Below are 15,555 nucleotides of genomic sequence, written 5' to 3'. Positions count from 1 at the left end.
CAACCGACTCCATTGTAGCAGCTGTTAACCCAAGCAGAAGGCAGGTGCGACGGTCCGTGAAGAACCAAGAACACAGATTATTCGATAATCAAAACATGCATTTTTTTTTTTTTTTTTTGGTATCGTATTCCTTTAATTTCGTTTTTTTCATAGTTTGTTTATCTCGAGGTTGCAGCCTCCATAAAATTCTCTGAAGACAAGTCAAGCTCATTATGGATTATTGAATACGATGACTAGGTTAATTTATGTGTTTATTGACCCCACACACAGCGAAAGCGTGGATCTTTCTCCTGAACCCCAGGGGAACAGTAACAGTAGTTTGTTTGGCTATAAAAATAATAATCTCAACCCTTGCTGACCTCTTGCTCCCTCCGTGACGCATTTTAATAATCAGTCCACCATCAAAATGGTCGGCTTGTGCATGGAATATCACACGCACAAGCTCTTTTCAGGACCGGCTATTTACCATTTCAAGTGACAGTATAAGCAGCAGCACTAGATGTACAGTTTGAGACATGGACTTGGGGAGAAAAAAACAAAAAAAAGGAAAATAATTGAGCATTTTGTGAAGTTTGCTAATGAAAAACATGTCTAATGTTAAAGGTCAAGTATGAATGAATTGTGTGAGAACTGGTTTCAAAAATATGCCAAAAACAAAATCCTAAGGGGAAATCAGATTTTAAAAATACACTTCATTTATTTTATGAATTACTTTAAAAGGATAAGCAGCAGCTACGTAACATTTTCTCCCAAGTTTTCTCTCCACTTTTCTTATTACGAAAAGCATTTTCTGCTCATTCGTTATGGTGATCGGTGCCGTCTTGGAGCTGAAAAGCGATCTGCTACCTTTAAAAGTATGCTATCTTTCCAATGAAAACCTTCCGAACTTTATTTGTGCTTTTGTTATACTTCAGGTAGTAGAATAATTCCCATGTAAAAAGTTAAGTAGGCGGTGGAGTTGTGCACCAAACGCTACTCACTGAATATGACTAAATATACAACCATGCTGTCGACTAATCTCATTCTTGTCTGTATCCCAGCAGACACTCGCAAACTGGACTTTATTCCAGCTAAGCAAGATATACGACCGGCGATGGATTGTTTTCAGCTCAGAAATGACCAGGGCGATGAGGTCGCCAAGACTTTAAAACTGTACGAATGTAATCGATTTTACGGGCACAGGAAGTTGGCAGGTCTTTGGATTTGGGACTGCAATCGGTCACTGATGAAGCCGTTTTTATAGAATACTTTAAGTGCATCACATTTTTGTGATTGTAAAACTGGAGTGGTTTTGCTTGTTCATCGTTTCCTCCGAGCCGTCGAAGCAAGTGAAGGCTAAAAAAAAAAACGCTTGCGGTGCTCAGGACTGATTCATCTGGTGACTGAAGCGGGATGAGTTCACTGCAACATCTTACCTGGGAGAGGTTTAAATCAAGACCACACATCTTGATGAAAACTGGAACACATGAAGAAAATGTCCAGTATTTGCTTTGTTAAGCATGATTCAATTTTGCTCGGTAAACTACTCTCAGATGAAATCCTGAATGTTTTTGATGCAACATTTGAGCTACTCAGCAGGAAATGCTGAGGTTAACTGGGATGTTAATATTGATTGCCAGTGAAGCCAAGAATATTCCCTCTTCCTTGTGTGTGTGTGTGTGTGTGTGTGTGTGTGTGTGTGTGTGTGTGTGTGTGTGTGTGTGTGTGTGTGTGTGTGTGTGTGTGTGTGTTTGGGTCCCATCTGTTTCTCAACCTCTCGCTTTCTCCATTTTCTCTAGACTGTCTGCTCTTGGCTCCCCTCTATCTTCCTTACCACCTGATGCTGCAGCCTTGTATTACAAACCGCATTCCCTGTCTCTCCTTCTCTTCATCTTTCTTTTGTGTTTTCAGTCTTTTTCCCCGTCTTCCCTTTAGGTTTCCAGTCTTCCCCTGTCACCGTGTCCAGTGCAATACTGCAGTCTATTTTGTCTTATTCTTTTTCTCCATTTCTCCCTTAAATGTGGGTAAAACAGTGAGACAACCATCCTCATATCCTCAACAGTTTTACTGTGTTTGTGTTTTCACAATTGGGTGTGTGTATGTCCGATGCTTTGTAAAAGCAACACGTCTGTTGAACCCATAGTGCACGGCTGTAACATTTACAAGTGGCTCTATACTGCACAGGGTGGCAATATAGATGATGAAATTGCCCATTCTGTCACGGAGGTGTTACCAATTATGCTCAAACATACCCTTCTGATGCCTGGATGGTTTAACGTCTCTCATGATCTGTTCTGTAACAGCTCCAATGCTGCTGATGTTATTTTTGTAATTAGGGGCTGAAGAGATGGTTTAGACGGAGGAGTGTTGTGCTTTCAACCATGCTAGCATCACGGCTCTATGGGTGTGCTATATCGATCTGTCGGCTGGTTGGTCCGGACTGAAATATCTCAACAAATTACTGAATGGATGGCCACGAAATTATGTATAAACGGTAGTGATTCCCAGACAATGAATCCTAATGACTTTGATGAGCCCAACTTTTCCTCTGCCGCCATCATGAGGGTAGTGTTTGTGGTTTTGAGTGAAGTGACTGAACAACTATTGGCTGGATTGTCAAGAAATGTGGTACATGTAATCATGTGTCCCACAGGATGTATCTTACTGACCTCTGGTGATCCTCTGAGTTTTTATCCAGTGCCACCATCAGGTCAAAACTGTAAGTCATCCAATACTTTGTTTTATGACCAAACTAACGACATTCCTATCCGCCTCAGCTGTACTTTGTGTTTAGGGCTAATTTGTAGATGTTACCGTGCCAACACACTAAACTAAGGTAACCTTTACACCCACTAAACATCAGCTTGCGTGCATTGTTACTGTGAGCACGTCATCGTGCAGACATTAGCATTTAGCTCAGTGCACCACTGTGCCTCAGCGCAGCCTGACAGCGCTGCTAGCATGGCAGTAGGCACTTAGCGTACACAGGCAAATTTTACAGGTGGGATAATTGCATACAAAGTCAATGGAAAGACACGATTAGACGCAGGGCGGCAAATATCGATGCAGAGATGCACGAGGGCAAGTTCAAAATGTTTAAACCTGGTTGAAAACTTTGTGCTTATCCCGGTGCTCCATGAATCTTCTTAACGAACGCACACAGATGAGGGGAAGCTCCGCTAGCCGGTGTTTGGGTGCTAGCTACTTTACAGCCAACGTCTGTACAATCGCATTGTGCATATTGGCTGTTAAATTGTATGTGGACGTGGAGGTGCCAGTCGCATACTCACACATATCGCTGAGCACGAATATGCTGGTTAGTGATACATATACATATACACCTTGGGCATGTACGTGTACGGTACAACATCTGTAAATATTTGAATCCTGTGTACTTGCAGGCAATTGATGGATTGAGAGGAAGAATTTTAAACGTGTAGGCCTAATCACGTCCAGTGCTATGTCTTCATAGCCCCCCTGGTTTAAATAATGAATTTAGCGGTTAATGTTCTTAGGCTCATTTATTGTCAAGGGGACTTGAATTCTCTTTATTCCATTTACCTCGCAGAGATAATGCGAACCAGACAGCTGTTGTTCGCGACTGCCGATTTAAAATGAATAAATCACACGGCAAGTACAGCACATGCCGAAGTTCACCGAAAGCCCTTGAGTCAAAAGATGTCTGCAATGTCATTTGCACAGATACAAGCACAGATGCGCTGGATTTGGTGCCACACAGCGATAAGGTGACCTAGAAGAAAAAGCAAATGCGATTTCAATGTTCATTGTGATGGATTACCTTTCACAAACAACTTTTAAATCTCTGCAAGTTGATTTTTACGGTGTGGTGGACAGAAGGAAAGCAAGAGAGTCTGGGAAGATACTATGCAGAAATGTACAAAACTGTCATATTTAATGCATTATAAAACATGCAAAAACACTGGCATTCACCTTTAATTTCCTGAAAGCCATATGCAGTACTAACACATTCAGGTTATCTATTATGCATTGAATGTGTCCTCAGCCTGAACTTAGGCTTATATAATTAAAGGATGCAGTTTATTATAAATTAAACTCTTTTTTTCTCCAAAGTATAAGGCGCTGAGGCTGCAGGCCAAGTGTTTAGTTTTGACTTCAGACTAATTACATCTCAATCCTTTTTACAAAACAAAATTAAATCAAGTAAGATCATTTACAGATTGAGAGCTTTCTACCCTCGGTGCTGTTACATCAGAGCCTGAGTGTTGCTTTTTGGCATCTTATTTTACAACTGAAGGCTAAAGCTTATAGCTTTTTAAGGATTGACGTAAAGCTTGTGGTGCCAAGTGGAGAAGACGGTGTTTGACAGTGTTTCAGCTGAGCTTTTCTTATTGGTTCGAGTCACAGTCCATTCCCAAAAAGCACAGCCTTGCCAGCCCTAGTGGTAGCAGGGGATCTAATTAGCGAATTAGCAAACTTTCTTAGTTCCTCCTGATATTTTGTTTTTCATATGTATCTGGGGAAAACTTTTCAGCTTTTACCCGGGTGTGTTACTTGACTTGGAAATAGCAAATAGCGATATATTTTTCCTGCTGTCCACTGCTGTGGCTTTGACCCCTGTGCCTCCTATTATTGGCTGCTTGTGATGGTGCCTACTTGTAGTAATAGCGCAGGTCCAAGGTGGCTGCCGCGGGGCATCTTAGATGGACTCTATTATTAGTCCTCGCCGTTGCCTTCAGCAATTAACTGAAAGAAAAAGAAAAAGAAGATTGGAGAAAGAGAGTGAGGCGAGGAGGGAGAGGGAATCAATATTTGTTGTTTTTTTTAGGAAGTCAATACAAACAGAGTTTTCCAGCTATATGTGAAACACGTGGATGGACTCACTCCCAAAGAGGACAAACTTAGATTGTAGTTCCTTTTTTTTTTTTCTTTCTTTAAATAATGAGAAGAATACCTTTTCTCTGCTTATTAGATTTTTTTGTTTAAGACAGGCATGCACACAGTGAAGTGAGTGTGTGTGTGAGAGAGATATTGTCTAGACTGTTTAGAGGGTATTTTAGACTTACAACTTAGTGCTGGTTCAGCGTGGTATTAGAACTGTTAAGGCTACAGGCTATCAAACTGAAAACAAATGATTGAATCTAAAACACAGCATTAGAATCTGTGAACATTCCCCAAAAAAAGCTAAGTTTTCTGTTAATGGTTTTCTATTAGCCATGTAAGTTGGGTGCATGTAGGGATGGCGATAGCGGTCTGTTGGTCCGTCAGTTGGTTCAACACTTTTCGTCCAGACTGAAATATATCTCAACAGCTACTGGATGGATTGCTATGAAATTTTTGGACAGACATTCATGGTGCCCAAAGGACGGGGCGCGATGACTTTGATGATCCACTGACTTTTCATCCAGTGCCGTCATCAAGGTCAAAATTTAACTTGTCCAGGGCTTTGGATTATGGCCAAGTACCTGCAAAACTAATGGCATTCCCATCAGCCTCAGCTGTACTGTATGCTTAATGCTAATTAGCAAATGCTAGCATTCTAATGAGCTAAAACACGACGGTGAACAGGGTAGACAGTATACCTGCTAAACATCAGGATTGAGCCTTTCAGGCCATTAAACAAAAATAGTCTCTACCACACAGACATGTTTGGGGTTGTTGGCAGGTTTTGTGAATATGATTTAATGCCGCTGTACAGTGTGAAGCCATAGTAGCATTAAATAGATGTTTACCATAGGCAGTGTCCTTGCAGCCACTGAGACAATTCTTATAATCAACACTCTGAGGCAGAAGTTAAAATATGCCTATTTAAAGAAGGATAATGATCATGAAGATTTATGTGCAATTCAAGTTTACATTCCCTTTAATATGAAATAAATCTGATGTGTAAATACATTATGAGGGTTATTTTAAAGACACAAACTTTATGGCGACAAATTAACTACTGACCAGACTAACAGACACTCTGTATAAGGAGACAATAAAGTTTCTGAGGCAACATGTTGTTTTGGTGGATGGGATAGATTAATTCCTCTCACACACTTCCATTTCGTCCTTTGAGTGTCCGGTGATTGACAATAAATGGAGTGTGAGATAACAAGCACACCCCTTAAAAAAAAAAAAAAAAAAACATTCAGCTCAGGGATAATGAAGCAACAATAAAACACTTTGACAAAGCCAAATGAAAGCTTTGTGTTTACTGTGATGGATGACCTCGGTCTGAGGGAGGCAGTTCATTGTACTGAACAGGAATGGATGGCTGCAAATGGCCGCTTCTGAAGGGAGGAAAATGAGTTGTAGATGTAAAGGAGAGTGGCAGTCTACACTACTGGAACCAAAGTACAGCACAGGCCTGAAATTACAGCCAGAGCCTAACCCAGCCTGAGTAATTTCCCCCTGACAGCCGACACAATTTTTAACCCAATAGCCAAAGTCAATATTTGAACTTCGAAACTTTGTCTCATCCGGACAGCTATTGAAAGTCTAAATTCAAGCGCCGTTTGTTTCTGTTTCAGGCTAAAAAGCGCAGCTCACGTGTCGGACTCCTCCGGTGTGAAGACAGTGTGTCCGATAGGCACATGACTGCAGCGAGAGACTAAAGCAGCTCGTCCAAAGGGGCTTGTTCCACGCGAAGATCAGATCGGCTTTCGGCAAAGGGGGTGAGTTCATCAGGATACACACTCTCCTTTTGAGATAAAATTAGGTTGAGTTGTTCATACGTGTTTAGTATTAATGTTGTAAACTGTGTTCTATCACACTGACACACACACACACACACACACAAGCCGTCCTGCTCTCAGGTGAGTAAACACAGCCCGATGACATACAGTCACACAGTTCCTCAGAGCTCAGAGATGTTGTGGGCATGTCTAGTGCTGGATTCAGGCGGGGAACGTCAGCGCTCGGTGATTTAGTGGCGACAGACTGAGCAGGAAAACTCCCACATGATGACATGTACAGTACTAACACAAAGGCACACACACACACACAGGCAGTCATACAGCATGTACAATACAGTCACATGTCTCCCACTCATACACACACACACACACACTCAGATTTCCTAATTATCCCCCTCCAGTGGATGCTTGATTTCCCCTCACTTCCTCCCTCTTTTCCCACTCTGTCTCCTCTCGGTCTCCCGCTGCATCCGATGCCGTCCATCTATAGGGACTCGCCCCACACACATGTACACACACTTCTTCTCTCTCTCTCTCTCGCCCGTCTTTCCCCGGGAAAGCTGCAGCTCCCGACCAGGTTTTAACTACATCACGTTAATTAGCTGAGTCGTTTGTCCTCCTGCCGGAGTGTGTGCTGGTAAGCAAAGTGGTGCCTGCTGACGTTTGACAAGTGAGACTTTCACTGCATTTTCTCAAGGTTTTACTCACCAACATATTTGGTGAACATGTCTGACCCTCACTGACACAATGCTAGTGGCTAACCGCTAATTTGCAACTAGCTAGCTTATAACTGACTGGACCATAAGTTAACAGTTTCTTTAAAAGATGAATTTATATATTTTGACTCCTGCCCGACTGGCCGCAAGCCATACCTTTTTTGTGGAGCAGTTTCTACTCTGGCAGAGCAGGGTAATATAACTAAGGATGGGGCAACACGGCTAATATGATAGTTTTCTATCATATTATTCTATATTATCCGTACCCTCGAAGGTCATCTCTGTAAAGACAGTTTGTAAGTGGTCAACAGCACAAATCTGCGTGTCAGCGGTCACCAGTTACAACCTGATGCGAAAGCTCTGCGTGAATTTAACTCAAGACTGTCCTCCCGAGAAAAAATAGGAGCATCAGTCTTTTCAGCAAATACCAAAAAACAACATGTTATGTTCAAGTTGCAGCGCCCTTTAGGGGCTGGAGGGACTATGAATGTTGTTCATTGGGAGCATAGGGGGGGAAATACTGTAGTGTTGTTATAGAGCCAAAGGGTTTGCATAGGGATGAGGTCAGGGTTGAAGGATGGGTCATTAACGTGTCGGACTCAAACACGGGAGACTATTGCTCGATTCCCATTCCCCACCGACGGTCGTTACTTTCTTTTAACTACGACCGTGGTCTTTCCCTAACCTTAACTAAGTGTTTCACTTTGCGACAGTGACAACAAAGGTCCCCAAACCTTAACAAAGAGGTCGTTTTAACCCACACCATGTTCTTCCCGAGCCCACGTGAGTCTGCGTGACGTGATCTTCATCATCTGCTGAAGTCCACGGGGGGCCAGCCGAAATGTGCAGCCCAGAATGTGCATGTGTCCATCTGGCTGCGATGACTGTGCCGTTGTATTGATTCAAAATACATACACACAAGCACACACACAGAGACACGCATGTTTCCTCTCGGGGAGGAGGAGAGAAAGGTCACGTCTCTCGAGTTAATTAGTCTCTCAAGCCCCCTGGTCTGGAGGAGCTATCCTGTCCTCTTCTGGCTCTATGTCATCGCTCTCCCCCCTCTCTCCCTCTCTCCAGACTCTGCCACCAGAGCGTGAAGGTCAGATAACCTCTATTTACATTTCCTTGCATGTGCTTATGTCCTGCTTTCTCAGTTTGTTATGCGCTGTACAAAATGTAGATATACACTTAAATCGCACAAGCATGGAGGGTACTCACAATATTTTCGATCCTACAGCCAGGATCAATTTGTTTTGTCGGTGCAACGCACCAAGTTAAGTTTAATTACTTCTTCGCTGGAGCTGAGGGGGGGAAAAAAACGGTGTGTTTCGGCATGTTTGGCTGCAAGGATCAGTCATAATGAAGTGTGAATCTATCTGATAAAAAAAAGTGAGTGAATCAGTCAACTACCTCAGGGGACAAACACGCTGCTTCAAAACACTGTAGTGTATGAATCGCTCCTCTTTACCTTAAGCTACTTATTTACTTTCGAATCTGTCATTTTGATATCTTTGCATTACGTGCGGATAGGTCAGTTGAATAACACTCTCTAACGTAATGCTTGTTTATTTTGTTTTTATTTCATACTGGACCATAGCCATGAGTTTTATTTCAGTGGAGCTTCCTCAAACACCTGTCTCAGAACATCTGTTTCTATTTTACCTACACTTAATACCCGATTACTAATACCAGATTTCATATGATGTGCGGGTATATGAGGAGTATGTTGATGCAATGAATTGATGTGCTTCTGCGAGGGATTGGAAAAACATGACTATGAGCACATGTTTAAGTATGTACATGTGAGTAGGTACCTATGCGCATAAATACGGTGTGTATATATAAACATATGTGTGGCTTCAGAAAGTTTTCAGATCCCTTCACTTTTTCCACACTTTATTGTGATGTCAATGTAGTTTTGAATGGATAAAATTGCCATTTTTGCCAAAGTGAAAACTGTATTTTTACAAATTTTTGCAAACTTGAAATTTCTCAATTAAAAGATCATCTTATATCATCTCGGATCAGAACTTTGGAGAAGCCCCTTTGGCAGCGGTTACACTTCTGAGTCTTCTTGGGCTTTGGGACAGGTCTCTTGGCTGTCGTTGAGTGGCCCAGCCAAAGCCCAGACTTAAACCCCATACAACATCTGTAACGAAACCTGAAGACGGCAGCTCACAGTCACCTCCCGTCCACTCTGATGGGAAGCTTGGGAGCTTGGGATAAACTGCCCAAATCCAGGTGTGCAAAGCTTGTAGAGACATACCCAAAAAGGTAGACAAACAGCACAGAGGCAAACGGTAGCTATGAGCAAAAATACCATCATAAAAGGACTTGTTGGCCTTCTAAATCCAGCATCAAAATTCCATAACAAAAGGTTAACAAATGATCATCGGACTTCATGTTGTAATTACTACTTATTGAACATCTAATATTCTATAAGAAAAACTCATAACTGAACGGTACTGAGGTCTCCATATTTGGAATCTTTGAAAACACGAGGTGGTGCTTCTTGAGTGACCATCCTTGTTTTCACATCAAAGCTCAATGATATGACCTTTCACACTTTTTTTTTTGAGCTTATACAGTACGTGGCTTCTGTTCTGCTGTCATGGTGGCGATGCAGTCATTCCGGAAAGAAACTGACAGCTCCTTTCCATCATGGCAACATTTAACCACTAACCCTCAGAGATCTCTCTTTGGAGGACCACTTTAAGCCAACGGCAACTGCAAAATGCAGGGAAATGTCCAGAAGGAGACTTTGGGTAAACTACTCTGTTGCTCTACTCTGTTTTCTTTCATATACTCTCTCACGCCTACATCCGCATCAGCATTGTTCATGCTTTTTTCCTCAATGGATCTTTTAAGCCAATGGAAAAACTCAAGGGCTTCAGCAGAGTGTGAATGACATCGGAAGATACAGGAAATGTAATAAACTCTTACAAGTCTTTGCCTTTCCCATTTACTCTACAAAGTAGAACCCTTATTTTATTTATGGTGTTTATGGTCTGGTGATCCACTCCTGTATTTATTTTTCAAGTCATCTTTATAAAAGTGAAGGATGTTATAGTCCATTTCAATCAATCTTTTTATCAGTCTTTGGTTGTCACTGGCGCCTTGCAACCTTGATCACGCTGCGCTTCACTTTCCTGTTGCCAGGTTACATAGAACCTTTTTTTTTTTTTGTAGCAAACACTTTACAATTATGATTCACATTTGAATGGAGTTACGGCTATCCTCCCTGTGCAGTACTCTCATCTTTCATCTGTGCTCTCTGTCTCTTTTTTTCTCCCGGTGCTATGCCGGTTTTGCCCATATGGTGCTAAAGCGAAAGCCTTACGGTCATCAAGAAGCCAATTCAATCAGTCAGCACAGACATATGACTCCTCTTCACTCACTCAGCTTAATTATTGTTTACAGGATTTGAGATACTCACTTTCTATAAATTGTGCCTACTTCTTTCGAGATCAGCATCTAACGCAGTAGCTCTGAAAGACTGGGCCATGACTCTGTACCGTCTGAGGAATGCTAGCTTGTTATAAGATTCACAAATATGTTTTTAATTGTTTGTAGAGCCAAAATGCAGACACAGGGCTTTGCTATAACCTCCGAATTAGCTATGAAAGTTATCATCAGCATTTGAGGACCAAGGCCTTATGTCATAACTGTACTTTGACAGCTCATAATATTGTGCAGTAGCCCTTTGTTTCATAAATAACCTGATAAAAAGCTATCTATGGTTACAATGTGAAGCATAGCCTATTTAGGCCATTCAGAGTGCTAATGTATCTGTTGCAGCCGGTATATTTTTTGCAACACTATGCCCCTCTCCATGGCGCTGACATTGCAGTAGGAATCGGCTGGTCCCAAAACCCACACTGCCCACTTGTGTAGTATATTTCCAGCAACCGTCAAGTACCCGTGTGTCACTTGACAGCATGTGGAAGTTTAACAGAGGTCACCGGGACGGCGAGAAGCGATCGCTTATTTATCTTCGCAACCTTATTTTTAGACTTTGCCTTTTTGCTGTCTGTGGTGCTGACACACAAATTGTGACAGGTGAATTCCTCTGTAGCTTTCTGCAGCTCTCCGCAGTGCTGATGTACTCATCACGACAGGTTTACCGCCTCATCGAAAACAATAATCTGATCTAGCAGTGAACTTTTATTTAGCCCTTTGGAGTTTCCTGCTGCCCTAACAAAGCATCAAGTTCCCTGGCTCTTGTCCATTTTCTCTCTAACATGGCCATATCCGGTGCCCAGTGGGAAGAGGAAATGAAGAGTGTAGCTGCTGCGTTGGCCTGACAAGCTAATGGTCAGTAACGCATAAAGTAAAGCAAAAATATTGGTCAGGACTCGGGTTGCAGTTGAGTTTCAAATTTGGCTGTAACAGTATGGTTTAGTCAGGTGGGGTCTTAAAGACACTGCTGCAAGTTTGGGAACCATTAACATTCAGTTTTTCTGCAGTCTTATGACACTGTCCATGGTGCTAACACTTATCTAAATTATTCTATTCATTTTGACAAATTTTTCTTTATTTATGAAATGTTGCTGATTAAGCAAACTGCCATTTGTTCCAGCATCTGCCTAAATTTACAACCTTGTTTGTATACAATCATATTTTTGGCCTGGCTGGATTTCTATGTAATGACACTATAACAGCAATTATTTGCCACCATTCCAAGAAAAAACTATCCATCATCACCTCAAATGCATATGTGGCTGCACAGAATCTGCCCCACATTTCCATTCATTTCTGTGAGGAGGACACGGCCTTAGCCGGCTTATGCCTGACAGGGCTGCAAAGCCAGGACAGTTGCAATGCTTGGATTTTGAGACATTTTTCTGCTAGTAAAGTGTTAAGGTGGGCAGTCAGATTTTAATTAGCAACTCCCTTTGCCACAACAGTCACTCCTCAGAGGCTTCCGGTTGCCAAAAATAATGGTAATCAGCGGATGTGGACTTTGGGACACACATTTGACAACCCATCACCGTGCCCCCGTTGGGTGCACAAACCCAAATTAGCTCTCCTCACACCCTCTGTATCTGTAATTTTGTCAACCATTTGGTGACATGTGTGTCAAATGGTTGACAGCATTCATTATCAAAATTCTATGGGGTCTTGACAACATTTTAGGACGTGTGAATCTTTAGCTGAAATATCTGACTGGAGAAGGAAAATTTTGAAAATCTCCACGCTAATGATAAATCAGTCAGTGTTCCCTTGAGCAAAGCACTAAAACTCCCTTATAATTAAATGTATGTATGTGAATATCAATGACAGGATGTTTGGGGGGGGGGGCTGTTAAAAAAAAAAAAAAAAAACTGCAAAAATGTTTTGATAGATACTCACATCTTTATTTCAATATATAGTAAACACAAAAAATAATGGTTCTCTGCATGACATGCACGTGCAAATATACCCATAAAGTAATTACTCCCCTCCAGGCTGTCTAACACCGTCTGGATTTGTAATGACATGCTAATAAGGCACTAATGACAGAGAAAAAGGCTAACAAGCTTGGCAATTAAAACCGAAAATTCCTCTCCTCCCCTCACTCCTGCCTCTCTTCCGCTCTTCCCCAGGGGGCCCCCGGTTGTTTTGTCAGCTTTACGTGGTTTAAGTAGTTTTTATAATGGAGGCGGGCACATCAAGAAAATGTCATTAAGGAAGTGTGTGTGTGTGTGTGTGTGTGTGTGTGTGTGTGTGTGTGTGTGTGTGTGTGTGTGTGTGTGTGTGTGTGTGGATGAGAGGGAGAAAGTGTGTTGAGCGTGTCCTTTTGTTTAATCTCCAGTAATGTTAACATTTAAGAGTGGAGGGCTGTGTCAAAATGCTGAGTAAAACTCTCTCCAGGGCTGCCTCACACACACACACACACACAACGTGGGCACACAGGCACCCACACACACTTTTGTACATTTACGCTCACGTACAGACACCCACAATGCTCCGCCCACCATCCTCCCACTCTTTCCTCTTTCTTCTCAGAACTCAAAGTCTATTTTTGTGATAATGCAGAAGGACAAGATCTCTTAAAAAATTCAAATCAAGCAGAGTGGGAGTGGCAGAGGAGAAGGGAAGAGGGAGAAAAAGAAGAGACTGTCCTGTTCAAGTGGGATAAAGGGGTTTAGCATCTCCCCGTCATTATCATAAATTATCGAACGCATCTCCCCTGCTGACTGTCGAATCGATGGAAACGGCGATCTACACACTGAACATCCCTCATTAAATATGAACACGAAGCCCTCTTGGTGTGTGCGTGTGTATTAGAGAGCAAAAAATACCATAACTGGAAAAAAAAATGGAGCTTTCTGCATAAATTCTAGTCTCAGCGATTTATTTTTTTCTTCAATGGCGATGAGTTAAATTTGATACAGACAGAAAAACATCTGTGATGGCAACCATGAAGTGACCTTTGTCTTTCGTGTGCACCGCTCTGCCTTTGAGCTCACAGAAAGCTGCAATGTCTCTATAAGGCAACATCTCTTTCTTTGATTTTATCTATGCGTGTGGATGAGTGTGTTTGTGTCTCTCAAAATCGTCCCCTGGAAGGCAAACACACACACACAGAAAGACACAAGGCCGTGTAGAATCACTGCAGCTCCCTCCGAGCACTATCTGATGCATTTTTCAGTGGCGGTTGTGTTAGCTTTATTGGCTCATCTTTTAAAAGAGTAAAACTGTACTCTTGCAGGTTTTTTGTTTGTTAAGCTTTGGCTTGAAATCCCTCAGCGGAAGAAAAGTGGCAAAAACGGTCAGGAGGTGGGTTTACAGCAGTATAAACCGTCTCCTCTTAATCTGCATCGCCAACAAAGTTGTCAGGATCGCGGCGGCGTAAAAGGATCGAATTCACAACTGTTCCACGCCTTTATGTTTCCACAACAAAGTCATGAAAACTGTACTCGTACAAAGTTTCTGAATTGAAACCAAGGTCAATTAAAATTTCTACCAGTAGAGATTTATCACCGCCGCCACCACCACCACCACCACCACCCACCTCCCTCTTTCTCTCTCTCTGGTCGAGCCGGACAGCCGCCCACCCAGAGCCCGGTCCGGCTCAAGGTTTTCTACACCGTTAAAAGGGAGTTTTTTTTTTTTCCCCTTCGCCGCTGTCGCCAAGTGCTTGCTCACGGGGGAATGTTGGGTCTCTGTAAATATAACTATAGAGAGTCCGGTCTAGACCCGCTCTACATGAAAAGTGCCCTGAGATAACCTCTGTTATGATTTGGCGCTGTATAAATAAGATTGAACTGAATAGAGAAGTATTTTCGAGACAACACCCTTATATAGGGTTGTAAATTGTGAAGCAACCTTGAAATAATAATCTGTGGTTCTGCAACTATTCATAGTTTTGACATTGCTTTGCCAACTTTTTCATTTTTTTCCACAATTATTTATACTTCTCGCTGTGACCTGCACGATTTAGAATAAAAATATTTTACCAGTTGGCAGCTCTATTCATCCTGGACTGAGTTTAAACTGTGTGTCTCGACGTAAGGGTGGAAAACTCACCTGTTTCTTCCACGGATTAACCATTAAATTATGGGAGCGCAGCCAACAAACTCCAAAAAAAATGGCCCTATAAGCGGAATTGAACATGTTCTGTATAACATCTGAGCATTAAATAATTTTTATTGGACTAGTTTCGAGACTCCAGTGCTCATAATAGAAACAAACAGGATGAGCGCCGAGAGCACTGTCAGCCATCTGTCAGGTAAGCACTCGACAAAACTCGCAGTTTTTTTTTTTTAAGTCTTTGTCTGCTCTTCAGCAACAGCTGCCCCTTCTTCTTCTTCTTCTTCTTTTTTTTTTATAAACAGCATTAGACATCAAGGTCTCAAAGTTGTTCATCTCGCCTCTCCTCCTCTCCTCCTCGTCTCATCCCCGCTCCTCCTCGACATGACTAGAGACAAGAGCAAACACTGAGAGACGTTCACACGTCATTAGGTCGATGATGTGCCACCTGCAAGGCATGCCGTGTGTGTGTGTGTGTGTGTGTGTGTGTGTGTGCCAGTAATAAGGAGGTGGACAGAAGGTGAAGGCTCCAGCATTGCCATGCCTGTCACTGCAGACACGCCCTCCTCACCTTCTGTTAGATCAGAATTGTGACGCCCAGTAGGCAGCGTAATCTCGGCTGTTTCTTAATTTGAACGTCTCACAAATTCGTTGACATTTCAGGGCCGTCATAAAGGTGAGAA

At 42.3% G+C, this 15,555-nt stretch overlaps 1 protein-coding gene across 1 annotated transcript in view; it reads left to right on the top strand.

Annotated features, from left to right (window-relative positions):
• htr2cl1 (5-hydroxytryptamine (serotonin) receptor 2C, G protein-coupled-like 1) overlaps positions 1-15,555 on the top strand; it is a 107,371-nt gene that overhangs the window by 35,488 nt on the left and 56,328 nt on the right. Inside the window, exons 2-3 of the mRNA XM_040140357.1 lie at positions 2,633-2,698; positions 6,474-6,617. The gene's annotated coding sequence lies outside the window, so the exon portion shown is untranslated. The remainder of the gene's footprint in view (positions 1-2,632; positions 2,699-6,473; positions 6,618-15,555) is intronic.

The sequence above is a fragment of the Xiphias gladius genome, chromosome 12 (assembly GCF_016859285.1).
Source record: "Xiphias gladius isolate SHS-SW01 ecotype Sanya breed wild chromosome 12, ASM1685928v1, whole genome shotgun sequence".
Taxonomy (NCBI): Eukaryota; Metazoa; Chordata; class Actinopteri; order Istiophoriformes; family Xiphiidae; genus Xiphias; species Xiphias gladius.
This window is presented reverse-complemented; position numbering and strand designations above follow the sequence as displayed.